General features: G+C 39.9%; 1 pseudogene; it reads left to right on the top strand.

Moving 5' to 3' along the window:
• The first annotated feature begins 806 nt into the window (after positions 1-806).
• Positions 807-14,507, top strand: part of LOC123458716 — a 107,330-nt pseudogene continuing 93,629 nt past the window's right edge.

Raw genomic sequence — 14,507 nt, 5'->3', positions numbered from 1 at the left:
ATACCTGTAATCCCCAGCACCTGGGAGGCTGAGGCAGGAGGATTGTTGGCCTTGAGGCCAGCCTGGGCTACAGCAGACGAGCCCTTTGGCCTCCTGCGGCCGCGGAAGCTGGAAAAGCGGGCGCGTGGGGTGCTCGGTGCGTCTCCCGGGATGAGCGGCGGAGGGCGCACAGGCTCCTCCCCGGCCCGCGGGTCGTCTGGACGCCCTTGCTTGCAGCGTCTGGGCTGGGCTGGCTGGGGCGCGCTGCAGTCTTGAGCTACGCCCCCTTTGGCATAAGGCCCACTTGCCCAGAAATTATTTTGAGGCAAGAATTTTTGGAAGATGTTTCCATCGAGATTTAAAAACAAAATTTTATTTTTAATTTTTTTGGTTTATTTTTATTTATTTGAAAGTGATAGAGAAAGAGTCAGGGAGAGAGAATGGGTGTGCCAGAGCTTCTAGCCACTATAGATGAACTTCAGACGTTTGCGCCACTATGAGCCTCTGGTTTATGTGGGACCTGGAGAATCGAATCTGGGTCCTTAGGCTTCGCAGGCATGCTCCTTGACCATTAAGCCATCTCCCCGGTCCAAAGTTAATTTTCTTTTTTAAAGTACATTTTATTTATTTATTTGAGGGAGAAAGGCAGAGAGAGAGAGGAACAGAATGGGTGTGCCAGGGCCTCCAGCTACTGCAAACGAACTCTAGATGCATGCACCACCTTGTGCATCTGGATTACGTGGGTCTGGAGAATCGAACTGGGATCCTTTGGCTTTGCAGGCAAACACCTTAACCACTAAGCCATCACTCCAGCCTGAGACCTTTTAATAAAAGTGAAATTTGGAGAAAGCACTAAGGAGTTACCGACCTGCTGACACTTAATTAGACATTGCATCTGACAGGACTTTAAAAAATATTTATTTATTTATTTATTTATTTGAGAGAGAGAGAGAATGGGCACGCTAGGGCTTCCAGCCACTGCAGATGAACTCCATCCAGATGCATGTGCCACATTGTGCATCTGGCTAACCTGGGTCCTGGAGAATGAACAAGGATCCTTCAGCTTTGCAGGCAAACACCTTAACTGCTAAGCCATCTCCTCAGGCCCGTACAGGGTATTTTGTGGATATTTATGAGTTGTCTTCATTACAATCTGAAGTCTTTATTTTGCCAGACACGATGCATAGTGCATTGGGTGTTTCCAAGCCTTTTTGCCTGTGCACTATGGCTATCACCGGCCACATAAGAAGGATGGTGACACCCTTACTGTGGTCAGTAACCCAGATTTATTGATGTACTGTGACCGAGAGTTCCCAATTTTGAAATACTGGGCTCAGTTGGAGTGGCAGGTCCTTGTGCTTTGAAGAGCAAGGAGACCTGCTGTTGAACAACATGAAGTATAATCAATGCTTAAGGGTTTGACCCAACAAATTCCAGTGGGGCTGACTATACATGTACTGCCTGTGTTCTGTGACTTTGTTACCGTCCTGGGCTCTGCTTTCATCCTTGTAGCTGTTTTCAAATAAGGCCACTTTTTTCTAAAAGTTTCACAAGTTGAGTTTTCTACACATCTAATAAAGACCTATATGGTTGTGACAAAAAAAAAAATAAGACTGTGAGCCGGGTGTGGTGGCACACACCTTTAATCCCAGCACTTGGGAGGCAGAGGTAGGAGGATCACCATGAGTTTGAGGCCACCCTGAGACTACATAGTGAATTCCAGGTCACCCTGAGCTAGAGTGAGGCTGTACCTCAAAAACCAAAACAAACAAACAAAAAAATTAAAAACAAAAACTTGCTGGGCATAGTGGCTCACGCCTTTAATCCCAGCACTCAGGAGGCAGAGATAGGAGGATCAACATGAGTTCAAGGCTACCCTGAGACTACATAGTGAATCCCAGGTCAGCCTGAGCTATACTGAGATCCTAACTAAAACAAAACAAAAAAACTAACTTACATACAAGTCTGAACATTTTTTAGCAAGATCCAGATCCACAGATGAGAGAGAACATGTGGCACTTGGCTTTCTGGCCTGGGTTACCTCACTAAGTATAATCCTTTCTAGATCCATCCATTTTCCTGCAAATTTCATAATTTTGTTTTTCTTTACCGCTGTGTAGAACTCCATTGTATAAATGTATCACATCTTTATTATCCATTCATCAGTTAAGGGACATCTAGGCTGGTTCCATTTCCTAGCTATTGTGGCTATTGTGAATTGAATGGCAATAAAATGGATGAGCAGGTATCTCTAAGGTTGTGAGAAGAGTCCTTAGGATATATGCCTAGGAATGCTATAGGTGGATCATCTGGCAAATCTGTTTTTAGCTGTCTCAAGAACTCCACACTAATTTCTACAAAAGCTATAGCAGTTTACATTCTTACCAACACTGTAGCAGGGCACCTCTTTTCCAGCATCCCTACCAGCATTTATTGCCATTTGTTTTCTTGATGATACCCATTCTGGCAGGAGTGAATCTCAAAGCAGTTTTATTTTTTCAAATTTTTATTAACAACTTCCATGATTATAAAAGATATCCCATGGTAATTCCCTTCCTCTCCCCACTTTCCCCTTTGAAACTCCATTCTCCATCATATCTCCTCCCCATCTCAATCAGTCTCTCTTTTATTTTGATGCCAGGATCTTTTGATTGAAGTTGTTAATAAAAAAAAGTTAAAGGGGGCTGGAGAGATGGTTTAGCGGTTAAGCGCTTGCCTGTGACGCCTAAGGATCCTGGTTCAAGGCTTGATTCCCCAGGACCCACATTAGCCAGATGCACAAGGGGGTACATGCATCTGGAGTTCGTTTGCAATGGCTGGAGGCCCTGGCGTGCCCATTCTCTCTCTCTCTCTCTCTCTCTCTGTCTCTATCTGCCTCTTTCTCTCTGTCTGTTGCTCTCAAATAAATAAATAAATAAATAATTTTTTAAAAAGTTAAAGGAAAATAATAATAAACATTTAACAAGAGGAAAAAAAGAGTTACTAGTTGGGCTGGAGGGATGGCTTAGCAGTTCAGGCGTTTGCCTGCAAAGCCAAATGACCCAGGTTCAATTCCCCAGGACTCACATTAGCCAGATGCACAAGGGGACATATGCATCTGGAGTTCATTTGCAGTGACTGGAAGCCCTAGAGTGCCTATTCTCTCTCTCCCTTTTTCTCAATCAAATAAATAAATATAAAATATTTTTTTACAAAAGAGTTATTATTGAGGACTGGAGAGGTCATTTAGCCATTAAGGCACTTGCCTGTGAAGCCTAAGGACCCAGGTTCAGTTCCCCAGGACCCATATAAGCCTGATGCACTAGGTGGGGCATGCATCTGGAGTTCATTTGCAGTGGCTAGAGGCCTTGGCATGTCCATTCTCTCTCTCTCTCTCTTCCCCCCACCTCTCTGTCTCTCTCTCACACACATGAATAAATATAAATTAAATTAAAAAAAAAGTTGGGCTGGAGAGATGGCTTAGTGGTTGAGGCGTTTGCCTGCAAAGCCAAAGGATCCTGGTTCAACTCTCCAGAACCCACATAAGCCAGATGCACAAGGGGGTTCATGCATCTGGCGTTCGTTCGCAGTGGCTGGAGGCCTTGGTGTGCCCATTCTCTCTCTCAAATAAATAAATATTTAAAAATACAAAATTTATTATTGAAAGGTGTGTATTTATTTTTGCTTTATTTATTATTTTTTTTTTCCAAGGTAGGGTCTTGCTCGAGCCCAGGCTGACCTGGAATTCACTATGGAGTCTCAGGGTAGCCTCGTACTCACAGCAATCCTCCTACTTCTGCCTCCTGAGTGCTGGGACTAAAGGTGTGCGCCACCACGCCTGGCTTTTTGCCATTTTTCTTGCTTTGTAGTGCTCCTTGTTTTTTCTTTTTCTTTACTTTGTGAGTTTTTTTTTTTTTTTTTTTCTGTTTTCTATGTGTGTGCTTTTCTTTCTCTTCAGCATGAAGGTTCCTTTTAAGTATTTTCTGTAGAGCTGGTTTAGTGGTCATATATTCCTTTAGCCTGTTTTTGTTGTGGAATATCCTTATTTCTCTGTCAATTTGGATGGATAGCTTTGCTGGATAAAGTAATCTTAGTTGACAGTTGTTATCTTTCAGAATTTGGAATACATCATTTCAAGCCCTCTGGCTTTTAAAGTTTGTATTGAGTAATCTGCTGTGATCCTGGTGAGCTTGCCTTGATATGATTTGATTTTTTTTTTCTCCAACTGCTTTCAATTTATTTTCTTTGCTCTGTGTGTTTTGTAGTTTAGTGATAATATGGCAGTGAGAGGTTCTTTGCTGATTTTGTGTTTGGTGCTCTATAGCCTTCCTATATCTACATTGGCATCACTTTCCCTTTTGGGGGGAAATTTTCTTCTATGATTTTGTTGGAAAATTCCTACTATGCTTTTGGAGTAAAATTCTTCCTCTTAACATACCATGAATTCTTATGTTTCATCTCTTCAGAGTGTCCTGAATGTGTTGAAATTCCCATTCATACCTAGGGCAGCAGGATGGCAACAGAGACATAAGGAAGTGGATTATTCACATTTCTCTAGAAACTGCCTAGTCCTTATCCCTTCCTTGCCTAACAATGCCTCCAGGTCATGGTTTCCTCTTGCCTGGTCACTGTTCTTGTCTCACATTCTAGCTATGTGAAATAGCTAATGTAAAGAACAAAGGAGTTCTTTTCCCTTCCTCACCTTCCCCCAAGTGAAGAGCTCTGTATTGCCCACTATCTGGAAACTCAGGTTGGCTGTGCTCTGGTCTTAAGTGTTAGTCCTGACAGCTCGTACTTTTCCTGAATTAAAGCTTTCTTCTTTGCCTCAGAGTGGTTTGCATGGTCTTGGTCACTCCTGAACCTTGCAGTCTTTCTCTTTGTTGGACTATATTAGGTCTGCCACCTGCTCTTCTTGTTTAGATATTCTTTCCTCTCCTTGATCCATTCTACTGGTGAGACTTTCTATAGAGTTTTCTATTTGACTTACTCTGTTTTTCATTTCTAGTATTTCTGACTGGTATTTTTTCATGCATTCATTCATTCTTTTTGTTTTTGAGGTAGGGTCTCATTCCATACCAACCTGGAATTCACTATATAGGCTCAGGCTGGCCTCAAACTCATGGTAATCCTACCTCTGCCTCCCAAGTGCTGAGGTTAAAGGTGTGCACCACCATGCCTGCTGTTTTTTCCATTGCTTCTATTGCCTTATTCATGTCTTGTATTAACCTCCTTATTGCATTAAGTTGGTTTCCTGTGTTCTCTTGGGATTCCTTCAGGAGTTTGTTTTCTTCTTTTGGTTCCTTTGATTTCTTTGAGCATAGATATAATTTTGAAATCTTTGTCAGGCATTTCATCTAAAGTAGTCTAACATGAGACCATTACTGATGGATTTATAAATTTGGGTGGCATTGTATTGTCTTGAATTTTTGTGTTTCTTTTCTTATAATGTAGAGGTTTTTGCATCTTGAGTTAATTTGATACTTGGGTTTTTTTAATTATTTGCAGTGTTCTTAGTAGTACGAATCAGGGTAGGAGTTTAAGGTGGCTGGTGTGGCTCTTGTACTCTGAGAGTAAAAGCAGAAGTGACCCTAAGTGACCCTTGTCTGCTATTCAAGTATTCTTGCAGGCTGGGTAGAGCAAAATACTGGAAAATTCTACAATTCAACTGAGCAATAGACAATACAATCAAAACCAGCAGAGTATTTGTGCTAGAGTGGGGATTAAAACAAACAGATAATCTAATAAAGTGAAAGTCCCTTAGGTTGCTCTGCACCCTTAATCCTTTCAACTGGGAGGCTGGGATTTCTGGTCTGGAATGTGTTTCAGGTCAGCCTGGGGCCTAGTGAAACCCTGCCCCCAATAATGATAGAAGAAAAAGACAAAGGCCCTATAAATCAGGAAATGTCAAAAGCAACAATAATGAACACCACAATGCAGTTTATGTGAGACTGTCAAAGCAACCAAGAATACATCGTCAGATCTGGCACATAACCTGCCCTGACGCGGAAGGTGAGACTAGCACTTCCGGTGCAGGCCCTGTGCCTGGCTTTGTGTAACAGGCCCTGTTATTTTTGGAAAGGATTCCCAGCTCACCAGTGCTGAGTGCCCACCTTGGTCTCTCTGTTGCGCTGTGGACTTGGTTAGATTGCTTGGCTCCCTGGATCTGGTGCTCTGATCTACTGTGCTGGATGCTGTGTGGCTGGGGGGTTGATAAGTTCTCCGGTGGTTCAGGGCACTTGCGGATGGGGGAAGGGAGGCTATGCAGGGTGCCTGGAGTTGTACTGGATCTGCTTAGCTGGTCCAGTTTGTGATCTCCGTAGCAGCTGCTCAGCTGATCCCTCCTGTCTAATGCATAAGGTTTCTTGACTTTGTGAGGAGGCTGATGTGAGTGGAAAATCCCTTCACCTGGCTTCTGCGGCTCTGCACTATACTTACTGGGCCAGGCTTGCCTGAAAATTGGGCAGCTGGTGGTGTGGTGGGAACCACTTCTGTGTTTTATGCTTGCTAGAAGTTCTGGGTCTCTCATGTTTCTCTGCTATGGTTGATAATTCCTTATGCACCTTCATTTTTCAGTAGAAGAGTGTTTTTGCTATTTTTCTGCTTATTTCTCCCCCTAAGCTGCTTTGGCATGGTTACTATGCTGCCATCTTGCCTGGAAGTTGTGGATGATGTTTTTAAACTATTTATTTCATTTTACTTGAGAGAGAGAGAAAGAATGGGTGCTCCAGGGCCTCCAGCCACTGCAGAAAAACTATACACATGTTCTGCCTGTGCATCTGGTTTACGTGGGTACTGGGGAATCAAACTTGGGTCCTTGAGCTTCTCAGACAATCGCCTTAACCACTAAGCCATCTCTCCAGCCCATGAATGATTTTTTTAATTTTTTTTTTATTTTTCAAAAGTGTCTTGCTGTATCCCAGGCTGAACTGGAATTCACTATGTAGTTTCAGGCTGACCTTGAATTCACAGTGATATTCCTCTTCCTCCTTAGTTCTGGGATTAAAGGTGTGTGCCACCATGCCCAGCCAAGTTTTCTTTTTTTCTCTCTCTAGGTAGAGTCTCAGTCTAGGCCAGGCCAATCCAGAATTCACTATGTAGTCACAGGTTGTCCTTGAATTAACAGTGATCCTCTTACCTATGCCTCCCAAGTGCTGGGATTAAAGACATGTGCTACCAGGCCTAGCTCTTTTTATTTATTTATCTGAAAGAGATGGAGAGAGAAAGAGAGAGAGAGAGAGACAGACAGATAGACAATGGGCACACCAGGACCTTTAGTGTCTGCAAAAGAACTCCAGACAATGTGCCACCTTGTGCATCTGGCTTATGTGGGTCCTGGGGAATTGAACCTGGGTCATTTGGCATTGCAGGCAAGCACCTTAACTGCTAAGACATTGTTCCAGCCCTGGTTATTTTTTTATCCTCTTATTTTTTATTTATTTGTTTTTTTTTTTTTAAATTTTATTTATCTATTTGAGAGCGACAGACACAGAGACAAAGACAGATAGAGGGAGAGAGAGAGAATGGGCGCGCCAGGGCTTCCAGCCTCTGCAAACCAACTCCAGATGCGTGCGCCCCCCTCATGCATCTGGCTAACGTGGGACCTGGGGAACCGAGCCTTGAACTGGGGTCCTTAGGCTTCACAGGCAAGCGTTTAACCACTAAGCCATCTCTCCAGCCCCTCTTATTTTTCATTTATTTATTTTTTTCAAAATTTTTTCTTTTCAATTTTTTTATTAGCAACTTACATGATTATAAAAAATATCCCATGGTAATACCCTTCCTCCCCCTACTTTCCCCTTTGAAACTCCATTCGCCATCATATCTCCTCTCCATCTCAATCAGTATTTCTTTTATTTTGATGTCATGGTCTTTTCCTCCTATTATGATGGTCTTGTGGTGAGGTCATGGACATCCAGGCCATTTTGGAGGAGCACATTATAAGGAGTCCTACCCTTCCTTTGGCTCTTACATTCTGTCTGCCACCTCTTCCACAATAGACCCTGAGCCTTGGAAGGTGTGATAGACATATTGCAGTACTGAGCACTCACGTCACTTTTTTTCCAGCACCATGATGCCTTCTGAGTCATCCAAAGGTCACTGCCATCTGAAAAGAGAAGATTCTCTACCAAAAGTGAGAGTTGAATTAATATAAGGGTATGAACATTAAGAGAATGCTTACTGGGCAGTTTGATAAGCATACTATATAAATTTAGACAGACAGCAGCAGACGTGACAACCTAGAGCTCATGACTTCCCCTGTTTTAAGTTTTCAGTATCAGGGATGTATTCCCTCCCATGGAGCGGGCCTCCACTTAGAGAGCAGTTAGTTTTCACCATGACAGACAAACCACTATTGCACCCGTTGGCTCATTTGGCCTAGCTGTTCAAATATAAGGCTTACAGTGTCCACTGTTGAGTATTTTTACTGCTGTTTTCTCTTTCTCTCATTGAACTGCATGCAGAATGGCTTCTTCCAGCTTTCTGTCAGGTGGTCTACATGGAGAGGTTATCAGCTCAGTTCCAGCAGGATTTCTCAGTCGTCTTGCAGCCCAAGTATGTGGAGTCTTCAGCAATAGAGTCTTACCATCTATTCCTGGTGGGAAATGGCAATGGCTTATAATGTTTTGGGGCATCAGGGACCTCCCCAACCAACAACTCACTGGAAGGTATCCCATCCCTAGCACTAAAAATTTTCTAGCAACAATCTATGGCTCCTAAGTGTTCCATTGTCCAAAACAGTAGGTTTCCATATGATTTATTTATATCCTTTTAGATTTTGATTAGCCCTCCCTCCACCTTTCCTTTACTCAGTCTCTTCCCCTGACCTCATTTTGGGCCTTTTCACCCCCATTAATCTATTCTTCTACTTAATATATACAATATCATCCTATTAAGTACCCCTCCCTTCCTTTCTCTTCCCTTTATATCTCTTTTCTAGCATACTGGCCTTTGCTACTGAGTTTTCTTCCTACTCAAACAGAAGTCCAATCATCTGTAGCTAGGATCCATATATATGAGAGAGAACATGCGACGCTTGGCTTTCTGGGCCTAGGTTACCTCACTTAGTATAATCCTTTCCAGATCCATCCATTTTCCTGCAAATTTCAGAACTTCATTTTTCTTCACTGCTGAGTAGAAATTTCTTGTATAAATGGGCCATATCTTCATTATCCACTCATGAGTTGAGGGACATCTAGGCTGGTTCCATTTCCCAGCTATTGTGAATTGAGCAGCAATAAACATGGTTGAGCAAGTATCTCTAAGGTAATGAGATGAGTCCTTAGGATATATGCTTAGGAGTGCTATAGCAAGGTCATATGGTAGATTTAGTTTTAGCTGTCTCAGGGACCTCCACACTGACTTCCACAATGGCTGGACCAGATTGCATTCCCACCAACAGTGTAGAAGGGTTCCTCATTTTCTACTTCCTCATCAGCATTTATGGTCATTTATTTTCATGATAGTAGCCAATCTGACAGGAGTGACATAGAATCTCAATGTAGTTTTAATCTACATTTCCATGATGACTAGGGATGTAGAACACTTTTTTTTAGATGCTTATATGCCATCTATATTTCTTCTATTGAGAAGTCTCTAGTTCCATAGCCCTTTTTTGTTTTGTTTTTTGTTTGTTGAGGTAGGGTCTCACTTTAGCACAAGATGACCTGGAATTCACTATGAAGTCTCAGAGTGGCCTCAAACTCATGGAAATCCTCCCATCTCTGCCTCTCAAGTGCTGGGATTAAAGGCATGTGCCACCACACCTGGCCCATATCCCTTTTTTTAATTGACTTGTTTGATTTCTTATTATTTTATTTTTTGAGTTCTTTGTATATCCTAGATATTAATCCTCTATCAGATATATAGCTGGCGAAGATTTTTTCCCATTCTGTAGGTTGCCTCTTTGCTTTATTCACAGTGTCCTTTGCCATACAAAATCTTTGTAATTTCATGAGGTCCCAGTGGTTAATGTGTGGTTTTATTGCCTGAGCAACTGGGCTTATATTCAGAAAGTCTTTGCCAAGACCAATATGTTGAAGGGTTTCCCCTACTTTTTCCTTTAGCAATTTCAGAGTTTCAGGTCTGATGTTAAGGTCCTTAATCCATTTGGACTTAATTTTTATGCATGGAGAGAGAGAAGAATCTATTTTCATCCTTCTACAGATACATAACCAGTTTTCCCAGCATCATTTGCTGAAGAGGCTGCTTTTCTCCAATGAGTGTTTTGGCATTTTTATCAAATATCAGGTGGCTATAGCTACCCGGACTTACATCTGGATCCTCTGTTCTGTTCCATTGATCTACATGTTTCCTTTTGTGCCGGTACCATGATGTTTTTGTTACTGTGGCTCTGAAGTATAGGTTAAAATGAGGTATGGTGATACCACCAGCCTTATTTTTGAGCTCAGTATTATTTTAGATATTCGAGATGTTTTATGCTTCCAAATGAATTTTTAAATTTTTTTTCTATTTCCATGAAGAATGCCTTTGGAATTTTGATGGGGATTGCTAAATGTGTAGATTACTTTTGGTAAGATTACTATTTTCACAATATTGATTCTTCCAATCCAGGAACAAGGGATGTTTTTGCATTTCCTAGTGTCTTCTGCTATTTCTCGCTTGAGTGTTTTAAAGTTTTCATTGTAGAGATACTTCACTTCCTTGGTTAGGTTTATTCCAAGGTACTTTATTTTCTTTAGTGCAATTGTGAATGGGAGTGATTCTCTGATTTCATCTTCTGTGCATTTGTTGTTAGTATATAGGAATGCTACTGATTTTTATGTATTTACTTTGTATCCTGCTACGTGGCTATAGGTCTTTATCAGATCTAACAGTTTGCTGGTAGAGTCTTTAGGGTCCTTTATGTATAGAATCATGTCATCTGGAAATAATGATAACTTGATCTCTTCCTTTCCAATTTGTATCCCTTTTATGTGTGTCTCTTGCCTTATTGCTATGGCTAAGACTTCCAGTGCTATATTAAATATAAGTGGGGACAGTGGACACCTTTGTCTTCCTCCTGATTTTAGTGAAAAAGCTTCCAGTTTTTATCCATTTAGTAATATGTTGGCTGTAGGCTTGTCATAAATAGCCTTTATTATGTTGAGATATGTTCCTTCTATTCCCAGTCTCTGTAGGACTTTTATCATGAAGGGATGTTGGATTTTGTCAAATGCTTTCTCTGCTTCTAATGAGATGATCATGTGATTTTTGTCCTTCAACCCATTTATATAATGTATTACATTTATCAATTTGTGTATGTTGAACCATCCCTGTATCTCTGGGATAAAGCCTACTTGGTCTTATCTTATCTACTTATCTTTCTGATATATTCTTGTATTGTTTGCCAGTGTTTTGTTGAGAATTTTTTCATCTATGTTCATGAGAGAGATTGGTATATAATTTTTCTTTTCTTTTCTTTCTTTCTTTCTTTTTTTTTTTTTTTTTTGAGGTAGGTCTCTCACTCCAGCCCAAATTGACCTGGAATTCACTGTCGAGTCTCAGAGTGGCCTCGAACTCACAGCAATCCTCCTTCTTCTGCCTCCCGAGTGCTGGGATTAAAGGCATGAGCTACCATGCCTGGCTATAATTTTCTTTTTTTGTTCTATCTTTGCCTGGTTTTGGTATCAGGGTGATGCTGGCTTTGTAGAAGGAGTTTGGTAGGATTTCTTCTTTTTCTATTTATGGAAAAGCTTAAGAAGCAATGGTGTTAGTTCTTCCCTGAAGGTCTGCCAAAAGTCAGCAGTGAATCCATCTGGGCCTGAACTTTCTTTAGGTGGGGTGATTTTTGATAACTGCTTGCATCTCCATACTTGTTATAGGTCTATTTAAGTGGTTAATCTCATCTTGATTTAATTTAGGTAGGTTATATAAAACAAGGAAATCATCCATTTCTTTCAGATTTTCATATTTAGTGGAGTATATGTTTCTCTAGTATGTCCCTATGATTTTTTGAATTTCTCTGGTATCTGTTGTGATGCTGCCTTTTTCATCTCTAATTTTATTAATTTGTGTCTCTTCTCTCTTTCTTTTGGTCAGATTTGCTAAGGGTTTATCAAACTTGTTTATCCTTTCAAGGAACAAACTCTTTGTTTCATTGATTCTTTGGATTTTTTTTTTTTTTTAGTTTATATTTCATTAATTTCTGCCATAATCTTTATTATTTCTTCCCATCTACAGATTTTTGATTTGCCTTGTTCTTCTTTTTCCAAGGCTTTAAGGTGAAGCATTAGGTTGTTTACTTGAGACCTTTCTAAATTCTTAATATGGGCACTTAAAGCTATAACTTTCCCTATTGAGACTGCCTTCATTGTGTCCCAAAGGTTTAGCCATGTTGTATTCTCATTATCACTTGACTCTATGAATTTTTTAATTTCCTTGTGATTTCTTCATTGACTCATTCATCATTTTGGTAGAGTATTGTTTAGTTTCCATGATTTTGTATATGCTCTATAGCTTTTCTTGCTCTTGAATTATAGTTTGATTTTTATGGTCAGATAGAATGCAAGGAATTATTTCAATTTTCCTGTATTTTTTAAGATTTGCTTTGTGTCCTAATATATGGTCTATATTAGAGAATGTTCCGTGTACTGCTGAAAAGAATGTATATTCTGCAGCATTTGGATGAAATGTCCTGTAGATATCTATTAGGTCCATTCCTTCGATAACCTCATTTAGTCCAGATGCCTCTCTGTTTACTTTTTCCTGTAGGACCTGTTGATTGATGAGAGTGGGGTGTTGAAGTCACCCACTACCACTGTGTTTGGTGTTATCTATGACCGTAGTTCTAAGAGCATTTGTTTGATGAAGTTGGTAACCCCCATGTTAGGTACATATACGTTTAGGAATGTAATGTCCTCCTGATGGAGTGTGCCTTTAATCAATAGAAAGTGACCTTCCTTAACTTTCTTAACTAATGTTGAACTGAAGTCTACATTGTCAGATATTAGGATAGCAACGACTACTTGTTTTCTAGGCCCATTTGCTTGAAACACCGTTTTCCAAACTTTCACCCTAAGATAGTGTCCATCCTTTGTAGAAAGGTGGGTTTCTTGGAGGCAACATATTGAAGGATCCTGCTTTTTAACCATGTCTGCAAACCTGTGTCTTTTGGTTGGGGCATTGATAGTAAAAGATAGTATTGAAAGGTGTGTATTTATTTTTGCCACTTTTTTTTTGTAGTTCTTCTAGTTTTACCTTTGCTTTCTTGTATTAACTAGTATTTGAGTATGGCTTGCTTTTTCCAGGTTCCTTATATGTGTGGTTTTCTTTCTCTTCAGCATGGAGCATTCTTTCAAGTATTTTCTGTAGAGCTGGTTTTGTCTTCAAATATTCCTTTAGCCTGCTTTTGTTGTGGAATGTCCTTATTTCTCCATCTATTTGAATGGATGGCTTTGCAGGACAAAGTAACCTTGGTTGACAGTTGTTATCTTTCAGAACTTGGAATACATCACTCTAAGCCTTTCTGGCTTTTAAAATTTGTGTTGAGTAATCTGCTGTGGTCCTGATGGGCTTGCCTTTTGTAGGTATCTTGATTTTTCTCTCTAACTGCTTTCAATATTTTTTCTTTAGTTTATATGTTTGGTAGTTTAATTATAATATTTCTTTCCAGGTTTTGTCTATTTGGTGTTCTAAAGGATTCCTGTATCTGTTTTGGCACCTCTTTCCCAATTTGTGGGAAGTTTTTTTCTATGACTTTGTTGAAAATGCTTATTATGCCTTTGGAGTGAAATTCTTCTCCTTCTTCTGTACCCTGAATTTTTATATTTGATCTTTTCATAGTGTCCCAAATATCTTCAAATTCCCATTCATACTTTCCTATTAGTTTGCCTTTCTCTTTGTAGGACTATATTAGATCTGTCACCTGGTCTTCTTGTTTAGATATTTTGTCCTATCTTTCATCCATTCTACTGGTGAGATTTTCTAGAGTTTTATATATATATATATATATATATATATATATATATATATATATATATATATATTTCATTAACTTGTTCTTCATTGCTAGTAATTCTGACTGGTTTTTCATTATAATTTCTATTTCATTATTAACATCTAATATTGACCTCTTTATTTCATTAAATTGGTGTCCTGTGTCTTCTTTGATTCCTTTGATTTCCTCTTTGACTTCTTGAGCATATTTATAATCATTCTTCTGAAATATTTCTCAGGCATTTCCACTAACTCACTCTCATTGGAGGTAATTTCTGATGCATTAATACTTTTTGGTGGATTTATATTGTCTTAATTTTTGGTGTTTCTTATGTTATAATGTATATATATTTGCATCTTAGATTAACTTAATGCTTGGATTTTCTAGTTAGCTGTAGTATTATTAGATGTATCAATCAATCTGATGTTATATATCTTCAGGGTAGGAGCTTAAGGTACTAGGTGTGGCTGTCATGACTCTCATAGTATCTACAAAAGTGACCCTAGATGTTGGGTTTGCCTGCTATGAAAGAATTCAAGTAGGCTGAGTGGAACAAAATATAGGCAGATTTGGGCTGGAGAGATGGCTTAGCGGTTAAGTGCTTGCCTGTGAA

This window comes from Jaculus jaculus, chromosome 2 (genome assembly GCF_020740685.1).
Source record: "Jaculus jaculus isolate mJacJac1 chromosome 2, mJacJac1.mat.Y.cur, whole genome shotgun sequence".
In the NCBI taxonomy this organism is placed as follows: Eukaryota; Metazoa; Chordata; class Mammalia; order Rodentia; family Dipodidae; genus Jaculus; species Jaculus jaculus.
The sequence above is the reverse complement of the archived record's forward strand: the minus strand, read 5'-3'. Positions and strand labels throughout refer to the sequence as shown.